Raw genomic sequence first — 11,228 nt, 5'->3', positions numbered from 1 at the left:
GGTAGCTACGTTTGTGGTGGGCACAGCATAACATAAAAACTTGTCAGATCACTGTGTACACATTAAGCTAATGTAACATTGTGTGTCAACTATACTCAAAAAATTAAATTAAAAAGGTAAACAGGGATCCCTGGGTGGCGCAGCGGTTTGGCGCCTGCCTTTGGCCCAGGGCGCGATCCTGGAGACCCGGGATCGAATCCCACGTCAGGCTCCCGGTGCATGGAGCCTGCTTCTCCCTCTGCCTGTATCTCTGCCTTTCTCTCTCTCTCTGTGTGTGACTATCATAAATAAATAAATAAATAAATAAATAAATAAATAATAAATAATTTAAAAAAAATAAAAAAAATAAAAAGGTAAACAAAAAATTCTAATCCAATAGTCAATTTTTGGTCCTCAACATTTTTTAAGAGAGAGAGAGCACGTGCGCATACACAGGGAGAAGCAGAGGTAGAGAGAGAATCTTAAGGAGGCCCCATGGCCAGCACAGAGCCTGGCATGGGGCTTGATCTCATGACCCTAAGATTATGACCTGAGCCGAAATCAAGAGTCGGATGCTTTAACCAAGTGAGCCACCCAGGCACCCCAGTCCTCAACATCTTAATGTCTCAGCAGCATTGAACCAACAACTGCTCCCTCCTTCTTGAAATTCTCTCCTCCTTTGGCTTCTGGTATTCCTCACTCCCCAGAGTTTTCACCGACCTCTCTGGCCTCTCTCCTTTTATCAGACTCATTTTCTCCTTTTCCCAACTTAGAAATGTAATAACCCAGGACTGAGTCTTGGACTCTCTTCTCTTTTCTACATTTTCTCCAAAGGTGATCCTATCTAGCAAAAACGTCCTTACAAAAATGATTCTCCAATTTATATTTTGAGCCCAAGCCCCAACCCCTGTCCTAGGTCCAGGCTCATGTATCCTACTGCCTGCTTAACATCTCCACTTGGATCTCAAAATAAACCAAGCTCTCAATCCACCACATTTCCCCCCACTCTACATCTCGCTATACTGATAAACCTGTCTCTCCCTCAATCATTCCATCTCAGTGAATGCCAACTCTAAGCCCAAAGGTCTAAGATGGAAATCTGGATCTTACCCTTGTGTCCTCCTTCTCCCACACCTCATACATCTAAACACTGAGTAAGAGATGCAAATTTTATGAGGGGGATAAATAGTAAACCCTGTTTGAGACTTGGTGAATCTGGAATACCTGTTGGTCATCTAGATGGACATGCTAAGTAGTAGCCAGTTGGATTTACAGATTTGTAGTTGAGGAATGAGTTCTGAAAGGGAATATAAGGGAAGGGAGAAGAAATGTGTGGGAAATATCAGAAAGGGAGACAGAATATAAAGACTCCTAACTCTGGGAAACGAACTAGGGGTGGTGGAAGGGGAGGAGGGCGGGGGGTGGGGTGACTGGGTGACAGGCACTGAGGGGGGCACTTGACGGGATGGGCACTGGGTGTTATTCTGTATGTTGGCAAATTGAACACCAATAAAAAATAAATTTATTATTTAAAAAAAAAGGAATGAGTTTTGGTCCAGAGATTTGGGAGTCATCTTGAATTCAAAGAAATGAAAGAACAGGAAGAGTCTCAAGTCCCAGATTTTTAGTTTGGTGATTTAGTGGATGGTGAGATCATTCACTTTGATCCAGAACACAGGAGAACGAACAGGTTTTTTTTTTTAATTAATTTTTATTGGTGTTCAATTTACCAACATACAGAAAAACACCCAGTGCTCATCCTGAACAGTTTTTAAGAAAGATGATGGAGTCAGTCTTAGAGACACTGGATTTGAGGTGTCCATAGACATCCAGATGAAGTGTAAAAGAGGCCATTGTCTATGGAGTTTGGGAACTCCAGAAAAAGACTGAAGCTGAGGAAACATCCTTAGGGACATTAACATTTAAGGAATGAATGGAGGAAAGGATGCCCACTGAGGAGTCTGAGAAGAAGAGTGAGAGCATACATGGAATATAAGAAATAGTGAAAGGGATTATAAGGGAAAGGAGGGGAACTGAGTGGGAAAAATTAGAGAGGGAGGCAGACCATGAGAGACTCCTAACTCTGGGAAACAAACAAAGGTTGCAGAAGAGGAGGTGGGGGCAGATGGGGTAACTGGATGATGGGCACTAAGGAGGGCACTTGATGGGATGAGCACTGGGTATTATACTATATGTTGGCAAATTGAATTTAAATTTAAAAAAATAATCATACTATGGAAGTTTAGAGATTTATAACTTAAAAAAAGAAGAAGAGTGAGAGAAACCCAAGGAAAGCCACTCTATGCTGCCACCATACAAAATCCCATATGCAAATACCAGAAATACAGCAGCATTTCAGCTCTTCCGGTTTCTGTTTTTTTCCCAATTTTAAACCCTCAGCTACAAAGTTTGGAAACTTGTAGAAGCTGAGTGCTAGAGCTGGATCAGACCTTAGTGATTATCTAATCCACAGCTTGGGAGTGTAGTACATGGACACTAAAGCCAAAATGCTTGTTTGACCTTAAGCAGAAACCTTGTTCCTCAGTTTACTCATCTGTAAAATGGGAATAGTACACTCTTCATAAGGCACTAGTGAGGACTAAACAAGTAAATATTTGTAAAGCACTTGAAATGTCTGCCATATAAGTAAGAACTATATGAATGTTTATTAAAACAAATAAAATACAATAGAATCAGCTGGGGAGAGTCTAGAGTAACTGGTATGAGCTGGCACCCAGGCATCAGCATGCATTAGAAACTCGCTAGATTATTCTAACATATGGCCAGGATGAAGACCCAGCTATTTAGTCCAGTGCTTCTTAAATTTTAACAGGTCTTGTTAAAATGCAAATTTTGATTCGGTAGGTTTGGGGCAGAGGCTGCATTTTTAACAAGCAACCAGATGATGAAGATTCTGCTGGTCTGTGGACCACTCCTGGAGTGACAAGAATCTAATCCAATCTCTTATTGAGGTTAATGGATTGCTCAAGGTCACGCAGTAAGTCACAGGTTTGACTTAGGGTTCTGACTTCTCTCTCTACCATCCTTTTTTATGCCTTGATCTTCCCTACTACCACCCACCAAATGCAAAGTGCATCCTGATGTCTATCAACAGTGAAATCTCTGACATATGGGACATTTTGTCTTTGCTCTCCTGAGCAACTTAGGAGTCCTTGCTATCCCCACATCTCTAGCTGGACCTCCCACACTCTCTGCCATTTCAGGAAGTGGGGCCACGTGCGAATGAATGAGAATGACACCAATAGGGTCAACTCCAACTATGCTTAAACCTCTGTTTGAATCATGTGAAACTTCAATCCAGTACTAAGAGCATGCCCACCCCAGCCCTCACCATCAGTCTCATGGTACACATCAACCACAATGATACTACCATGGTAGAGCAACTTGGTTTTTTGTGTTTTTTAAAAGATTTTTATTTATTTATTCATGAGAGACAGAGAGGGAGACAGGCAGAGACATAGGCAGAGGGAGAATCAGGCTCTCCGCAAGGGGCCCAATGTAGGACTCGATCCCGGATCCCAGGATCACGCCCTGAGCCGAAGGCAGACACTCAACCGCTGAGCCACCCAGGTATCCCAAGACTTGGTTTTAAAAAACAATTCCTTGTGTTTACTCTTCTTTTAAAGCAAATCACCTTTTGGACAGGAAAAAAAAATGCCTTCGAATAACTTTTGTGAAAATCTTGGCTTTCATAGTTCAGGCTTCCTGGAAATGGACCTATGCCAACGTTATTCGGTGGCTCTAGGTTGTAAGGGTTGCTGAAAAAAATCTGTGTGGCTTTGTGAGCACCAAGGACTGGCGGGGGGGGGGGGGAGGGGGAAGCAGGGCAGGGAGCTTTACTGCTCCTTGTTAGCTTCTAGAAGACTCCAGGCTCCTCAACAGACTTCCCCGCCCTCCCCAACAGCCACGTCCCTGGCTTTCCCAGAGGTCTTGTCCCCCATCAGCTGCTCCACCTGCTACTCAATCATTTAAATGTCAAAGCATCTGTACCAATTAGCACAGGCCCAACCGTCCAGAGCATGCAAAGAAATGAGGTGTAAATGCAAAACTTAGGATAAAGAGGCCTTTACAAAATGCTCCCTCTGTCTCTCCAGACCTGCTCTTTATATTTCTTCAAGGTGGGAGGGGGTGGATTTTTCATAAGATGCTGTGCAAGGAACATATGTGCAATAGAAAGCAAATACTGCCAGGAGAAACCTTCGTGAGCTGATCTTTTCTGACCCTGTTTGCAGAGCTGTATTGAACTTTCTCTGAAAACCTTACGACATTCGATAGGAGGAATCAAAGTACCTCTGTGCAGTGTCCATATGGGGATTGCTAATAAGGAGTATGCTCAACTGTATGTATGGATTAATCAGACTCATCAGAAGAAAAATGTTGATAATTGTATCCCGCAGTGCTTGGGTTCTGTAACAGAGACAAGAGTCACTTGGAACTTGCCTAAGGTGTCCACAAGCACCCCTATTTGTACTGCAGGCTACATTTAAGTATCAGGCACTAGCATCAAATGGCCGCTTTGTGACAGACAACATTCTACACCTTCTTAAGTTTTTCAGCTGAGTCAAATTGGTAATGCCATTTCAGTGCAGCAAAATGTAATTAGCAGTACTGTTTCGGCTCCAACTCCTCGAAGCTGGCTCAGAGAAACAGTCCTCACTTCTCTCTGCCCTCTGTCTTCACAAAGTACAGAACGACCCACTCTAGCTCCCAGGTCTGCAGCCACCAGTTCTTGTCACTAGCAATGTTGTTCAGGGAAGAAGAAGAAATAGCTCAAGGCAAAGTCAGGCAGGATGCTCAAGTGAACAGAGTTCTGGGGCCAAAAGACCCAGAGTCAAGTGCAAGATCTGCCACTAACTTACCTGCTAACCCTGCTTGCATGGTCTTAGCCTCAGTTTCCCCGTTAGTAAAATGAGCAGAGTAAATGAAGTCAGTTCAAAGATAACTTCCCGATCCTCCTTGGTATGGTCTCTTTGGGACCTGCTTTCTTTCTCTCAACTGTCATTGCACATCCACTGAAGTATCTGTACTTGACATGCCTTGCTCACACCCCTGCTTTCCACTGAAGGGCCAAGTCTCCCAAGCTGGGAGGAGGCTGCTAATCAGCTGTGGATTTGTTTCAGCTTTTTCAAACCAACTCCCTCAAGGTCTCAAGAATTTCTGTTGTACACATGCCTTTAAGCAGAATTTATGTGTCTTCTAAGGAGCAGGTTGTAGTTTTTAACGTGAAAATCAGGAGTCTGAGTCAGAGACAAATCCCCAAACATCAGGTTCAACAGAGTACACAGACCTGGGTTTGAGTCCAACCTCACCCCATGCTGTGTGACCTTAAGTATATTACATAACTTCACAGAGGCCCAATTTCTTCATCTGTAAAATGAGAATGTTAATAACAGTACCTACCCCCACTCAGTTCTTCTGAGGATTCAAACAAGACACGTGCCCTTCTCAAGGCACCGTGAACATTCAAAATCCCCAAGCATCCCTGTCCACCTGAAGTTCCAGCCACCCACGCTATCTATTAGAGGTCCTTAGGCAGAAAGGGTGTTAACACTGGTACATAGAGAGGGAAAATGAGTGAGACAAGCCTGCGCATGTAGACAAAAAAATAATAATAATAAAGACTGCCTACAGCTTTGAATTCCTTGTTTTGATGCTGTGGTCAAAACTGTAGCTGTGGTTGTTTCCAGAATGGAAATTCTTTCCTTATTGCCCCAAAACAATCTGAGAAATACCCTACAGGTGGGACAGAAGAACAACTTGGCTTCTTCATTCCTTCTTGGCACCTGTTAGAGTTCGCACTACTTACTCCAAGGCAAATGGAAGGCAGAAACTTCCTGAGCAAGCCCCACTGGTTAGGGCCCTGGACTGAACTTAGCAGAATGAACTTAGCAGAACTTTAAAGCATGCCATTTTGCCTTCCTCTCATCAAATCCAAAATCAAGGTCATCTAAGCCAGGCTTAGATGCCTGTGATGAGATGCCCCCTCTCTGAGGCACCTGGGTGGCACAGTTGACTGAGCATCCAACTCTTGGTTTTGGCTCAGATCGGAATCTTGGAATTGTGGGATCTAGCCCTGGGTTGGACTCCATGCTCAGTGTTAAGTCTGCTTGAAATTCTCTCTCCCTGTCTTTCTGCCCCTCCTGCTCATGCTTGTTTGCTCTCTCTCTCTAAATCTTTACAAAAAAGAAAGAAAGATGTCCCCTCTCTTTTTTTTACTGGCCCAAGAAGCTTTTCTTCCCTATCTTTTATTGGGACTTCTGAGAAATGACAGTGCCAATTACTGATGCTGGGAAGCATTTTGATCTGCAATTGTTTTTCATTTTCCCCTTTGGAAGCAATAGCAATTGAAGAAAACTAAAGTTGAATTATCTTCAAATAGGGGAAGAAATGCATAACCAAACCAAAAAAAATCACAAAATGCTCTTCTTTTTGCTGAGAAAAACAAATCTATTACTTCTTCTGAGATCCCAAAGGTATCATTCGGCAGATGGTGTCAAGACATTTAATAAATATTGTTTAATGGGATGATGATGAAGATTATTTTAATAAGAGCAAATGCCTCCCCACCACATATACAACTTAGCCTTCTCTTCTATAACAAACCAATGTCCCTTCTTTCCAACACCTCTCACCCATAGATCACCTTTTCTAGAGAATATTGCAAAAGGGTTCAGAGCAGGGGATTCACGTCCTGGCTCCACTACTTACTAGCTGTGTGCCTATGGACAAATTATTGACTCCCTCTGTACTTGAGTTTTCTCATTTTAAAATTAGGCCAAAAATGGTAACTGTCTTTTCCAGTTGGGTTCCACTGAGTAGAATGATTTAACATATGCAAGGAACCTGGCATACAACTTCTTGTGATGGCAGTCATCTACCATAAGGACCCGGATGACAGTCTGACCACAAGAACACACCCCCTCAAGCCCCACTTGCTCCAGGAAACCTCCAGCCACAGACAGTCTTCCACCCTTAGCACTGAATAATCCTTCCTCTTTCAAAATGTCCCTAAAATGCTTGCTTACCTCCTTGCAGCCAATCAGGAACTGTTAGCTATACCTGAAGACCAATTAGAAAGTTGTCCTTGCTTCCAAAATTTTCATACTAATCAAATGCTGGCCGATCAGAAACCATTTCAGCACTTTCTCTTTTCTACTCTACAAAACTCTCTCCTTTCTAACACTTGTGTACCCCCAGTGATATGAAAGTTACTGCAACAAGTTTATGAATAAACAGCCTTTGTTAAATTTGTCTCTCAGTTGGTTTTGCCTTGCTCAAAAAATTGTAGCTATGTTAATTCATCATTCTTTACCTTCCTGCACTTGCCAACTGTTTTTTATATTGACTGCTCCACAAGGCCTTGCCTGTAGAAGGTACACAATCCCCATTAATGAAATAGGTAACAGTATGTCAACTATTATTTTGATCAACATTTATTGAGCCTCCTCTGCCACTGGCCCCTGTGCTAGATATTTTCACCCTCATTCTCTCTTCATATCACAGAATTCATCAACTAAATCTTACAAGGATTAAACCCTGTTCATTAGTTTCTAGAAGTGGTGTCAACAATAAAGAAGGGTTCCAGTATCTATGAAAATTAAGATTTGGAGGTCCTGTGCCTAACACATTTTTAAGACTTTTTTTTATTCATGAGAGACAGAGAAAGAGAGGCAGAGATACAGGCAGAGGGAGAAGCAGGCTCTGATGCAGGAGCCTGATGGGAACTCGATCCCAGGACTCCAGGCTCATGATCTGCCGAAGGCAGATGCTCAACCACTGAGCCACACAGGTGCCCCCAACACATTTTTGATTTATAGTTTTTAAACGTATAGCTCAAAATAGTATAGCTAGTAAGTTTATTTCAGCATGGAAGACCATGGTGAAATAAATAATGTTCTCTCTTCTCTCATTTTGCCAACCCTTGTGACATAATTTCCCTAACTACCTTCAGGGCTTTTTCTTTTGGCATTTTACACTGTGTGGAAATCAGGGGCAGTGAGGTAAGGTCCCCTTAAAATGAGAAGATACACACCTAAATGTTCATTTATGACAAATGGATAAAGAAAATGTGGTAAGTCCATACAACAGAATACCATTCAGCCTGAAAAAGGAGTGAAATTCTGACATACTACAACATGGATGGATCTCGAGGACATTCTGCTAAGTGAAATAAGCCAGTTAGAGTCAGACAAATACTGTATGATTCCACTTATATGAGGTATCTAAAGTGGTCAAACTTGGGGTGCCTGGGTGGCTGAGTGGTTGAGCATCTGCCTTTGGCTCAGGTTGTGATCCTGGGGTCCTGAGATCGAGTCCCATATCGAACTTCCCGTGGAGAACCTGCTTCTGTCTCTGCCTCTCTCTGTTTGTCTCTCATGAATAAATAAATGAAGTCTTAAATAAATAAGTAAATAAAGTGGTCAAGGGATGCCTGGGTGGCTCAGCAGTTGAGCGTCTGCCTTCGGCGTGAATCCCACGCTCCCAGGATTGAGTCACACATTGGGCTTCCTGCATGGAGCCTGCTTCTCCCTCTGCCTATGTCTCTGCCTCTGTGTGTCTCTCATAAATAAAATATTAAATAAATAAATAAGTGGTCAAACTCATAGGAACAGGAAGTAGAATGGTAGCTTCCAGAGGCTGATGAGAAGGAGGATCGGGGAGTCATTTAACAGGGACATTAAAGTTTCAGTTTTGTAAGGCAAAAAATTCTAGAGCTCTGTTGCACAACAATGTGAATGTACTTAACACCACTGAACTGTACACTGACAAATAGTTAGGGTGGTAAGTTTTATGTTATGTAGTTTCTCCCACAATAAAAAAAAAAAATAGAACCGTGGCCACGGAGCCGCGGGTGAGGTGGTGGCGCCGCGAGGGGCTGTGGGCAGTGGAGCCGAGCTAGTCGGACGGTGGGCTGCAGCGAGGTGATTGTGGCGGGTCTCGGAAAGAAGAAATGATGTAAATAATTCACTGTCCAAACTTTAAGGTCAGAGGTGAGAAGGAAGGTCAGGAAGACTATGGCCTGGCCAAATATTTTTTAAAGAGGAACTCTGTTCTCCCGGTTCAGCCATCATCATGCTGTTGTGTTCCTGCTTACCTTCTTCAGTTATTCGTTGCTCCATGCATCAAGAAAAACTTTTAGCAATGTCAAAGTCAGTATCTCTAAGCAGTGGACCCCAAGTGCTTTTAACAAGTCAATTAGCCTGCCTGCAGAGATCTGGAGCGCAACCATTTGTTTCTCAGTGCAGAGGAAGCCACACTTTTCCTTGGGACACTGGATACTATTTTCCTCTTCTCTTAATGCTGTGGGCCTTTTCATCAGTGGAATTGTTGGAGATCGGCTTAATTTATGATGGGTTCTATCTTTTGGCATGTGCTCTTCTGCACTGGTAGTGTTTGTCTTTGGCACTGTCACAGAATGGCTGCATTTCTACAACAAGGGACTCTACTGCTGCCTGTGGATTGTAAATCGCCTGCTGCAGTCTACTGATTGGCCCTGTGTGGTTGCTGTTATGGGCAACTGGTTTGGGAGAGCTGGACGAGGAGTTGTTTTTGGTCTCTGGAGTGCCTGTGCTTCAGTGGGCAATATTTTGGGAGCATGCCTAGCTTCTTCTGTTCTGCAATACGGTTATAAGTATGCCTTTCTGGTGACAGCGGCTGTGCAGTTTGCTGGTGGAATCATCATCTTCTTTGGGCTCCTGGTGTCACCAGAAGAAATCAGTCTCCCAGGCATTGAGGCAGAAGAAAATTTTGAAGAGGACTCACACAGGTCATTGATTAATGATGCTGAAAACGAAGATGAATATGAGCCTAATTATTCCATCCAAGAAGGCAGTACTATTACCCAAGTCAAGGCAATAAGCTTTTATCAGGCCTGTTGTCTTCCTGGAGTTATACCATACTCACTGGCCTATGCCTGCTTGAAGTTAGTAAATTACTCCTTCTTCTTCTGGTTACCCTTTTATCCGAGTAACAACTTCGGAAGGAAGGAGGCTGAAGCTGACAAGCTGTCCATTTGGTACAATGTTGGAAGAATTATAGGTGGGACTTTGCAAGGTTTCATCTCTGATGTATTACAGAAGAGAGCACCCGTTTTAGCTCTCAGTCTACTTCTGGCCATTGGGTCCCTAGTTGGGTATAGCCATTCTCCAAACGATAAATCCTTTAATGCACTTCTGATGGCAGTTACAGTATTTTTTATTGGTGGACCTTCTAAAATGATTAGTTCTGCTATTTCTGTGGACCTGGGTCGCCAAGAGCTGATCCAAGGGAGCAGTGAGGCTTTGGCGACTGTCACAGGAATTGTTGATGGAACTGGAAGCATTGGAGCTGCGGTGGGCCAGGACTTAGTGTCTTTGATCCAGGACAATCTGGGATTATGGGTGTTCTACTTTTTCATTCTCATGACAAGTTGTACAACTTTGTTTATCTCGTCATTAACAGTGAGGGAAATCTGCTATCTTATGCAAAGATGACAAGCTCATGTATTGAGTGAGTGAGTGTTGCCCACAGAAGAAAAGAACAATGGGAGACACATCAGGACTATTATTTTTTTATTTTTTTATTTTTTTTTCTATTATTTTTTTAAATTCACCTTATTTGGGGGTCGTCTTAAGAGCTCCAACAAAAACCTCAGATTGTCAAGCCTCTTTCAACAATGTCAGCCACTTGAGATATTGACCAGTGGTGAAGGCCAGGCTGTTTTTCTACACTACATGAGTTATTGTGGATGATTTTCACTGTTTCATAAATGTACTGATTGGCCCATGAATCTGCCAGCCTCTTTATTTGGCCTGTTGAAATTTATCCTTTTAACCTGAAATACTATCTTGGACTTGGACCTTAATTCTCCAGCCTAGAAAGTTGAGTGGCCACGAGACAGTTGCACATGGTTTGCATCAATGACGGGCTCCACGAATAGGAAGGGAGCATTGGATTTTGCTTTGATAATGAGTTTGCAAAGAGCAGTCACTCATCTTTGAAGCATCAAATCCTGGTAGTGTGCTCAAGCTGGATCAAGTGTAAGCCTGCCTTGGACAAAGACTCTCTTTGTTAACTGTGGTGGGAAAACCACACTACATGGTGATTGGCTCAGTCACTCTATCTGATCTAAAGTTATTCACCTCCAGAAGCAGAAATACCTTCAAATTATTGTCACCTCGTTCTCTTCTGTCTTCATTCAAAATTCAATTCCTGGAACTACACAGTCTTCGTTTCAAGAACCATAAGGT

The 11,228-nt window shown here is 42.9% G+C and overlaps 1 pseudogene; it reads left to right on the top strand.

Annotated features, from left to right (window-relative positions):
• Window positions 1-9,014: 9,014 nt before the first annotated feature.
• Window positions 9,015-10,496, top strand: LOC121483318 (annotated as a pseudogene).
• Window positions 10,497-11,228: the final 732 nt, after the last annotated feature.

Source organism: Vulpes lagopus, chromosome X (assembly GCF_018345385.1).
Source record: "Vulpes lagopus strain Blue_001 chromosome X, ASM1834538v1, whole genome shotgun sequence".
Classification (NCBI taxonomy): domain Eukaryota; kingdom Metazoa; phylum Chordata; class Mammalia; order Carnivora; family Canidae; genus Vulpes; species Vulpes lagopus.
The sequence above is the reverse complement of the archived record's forward strand: the minus strand, read 5'-3'. Positions and strand labels throughout refer to the sequence as shown.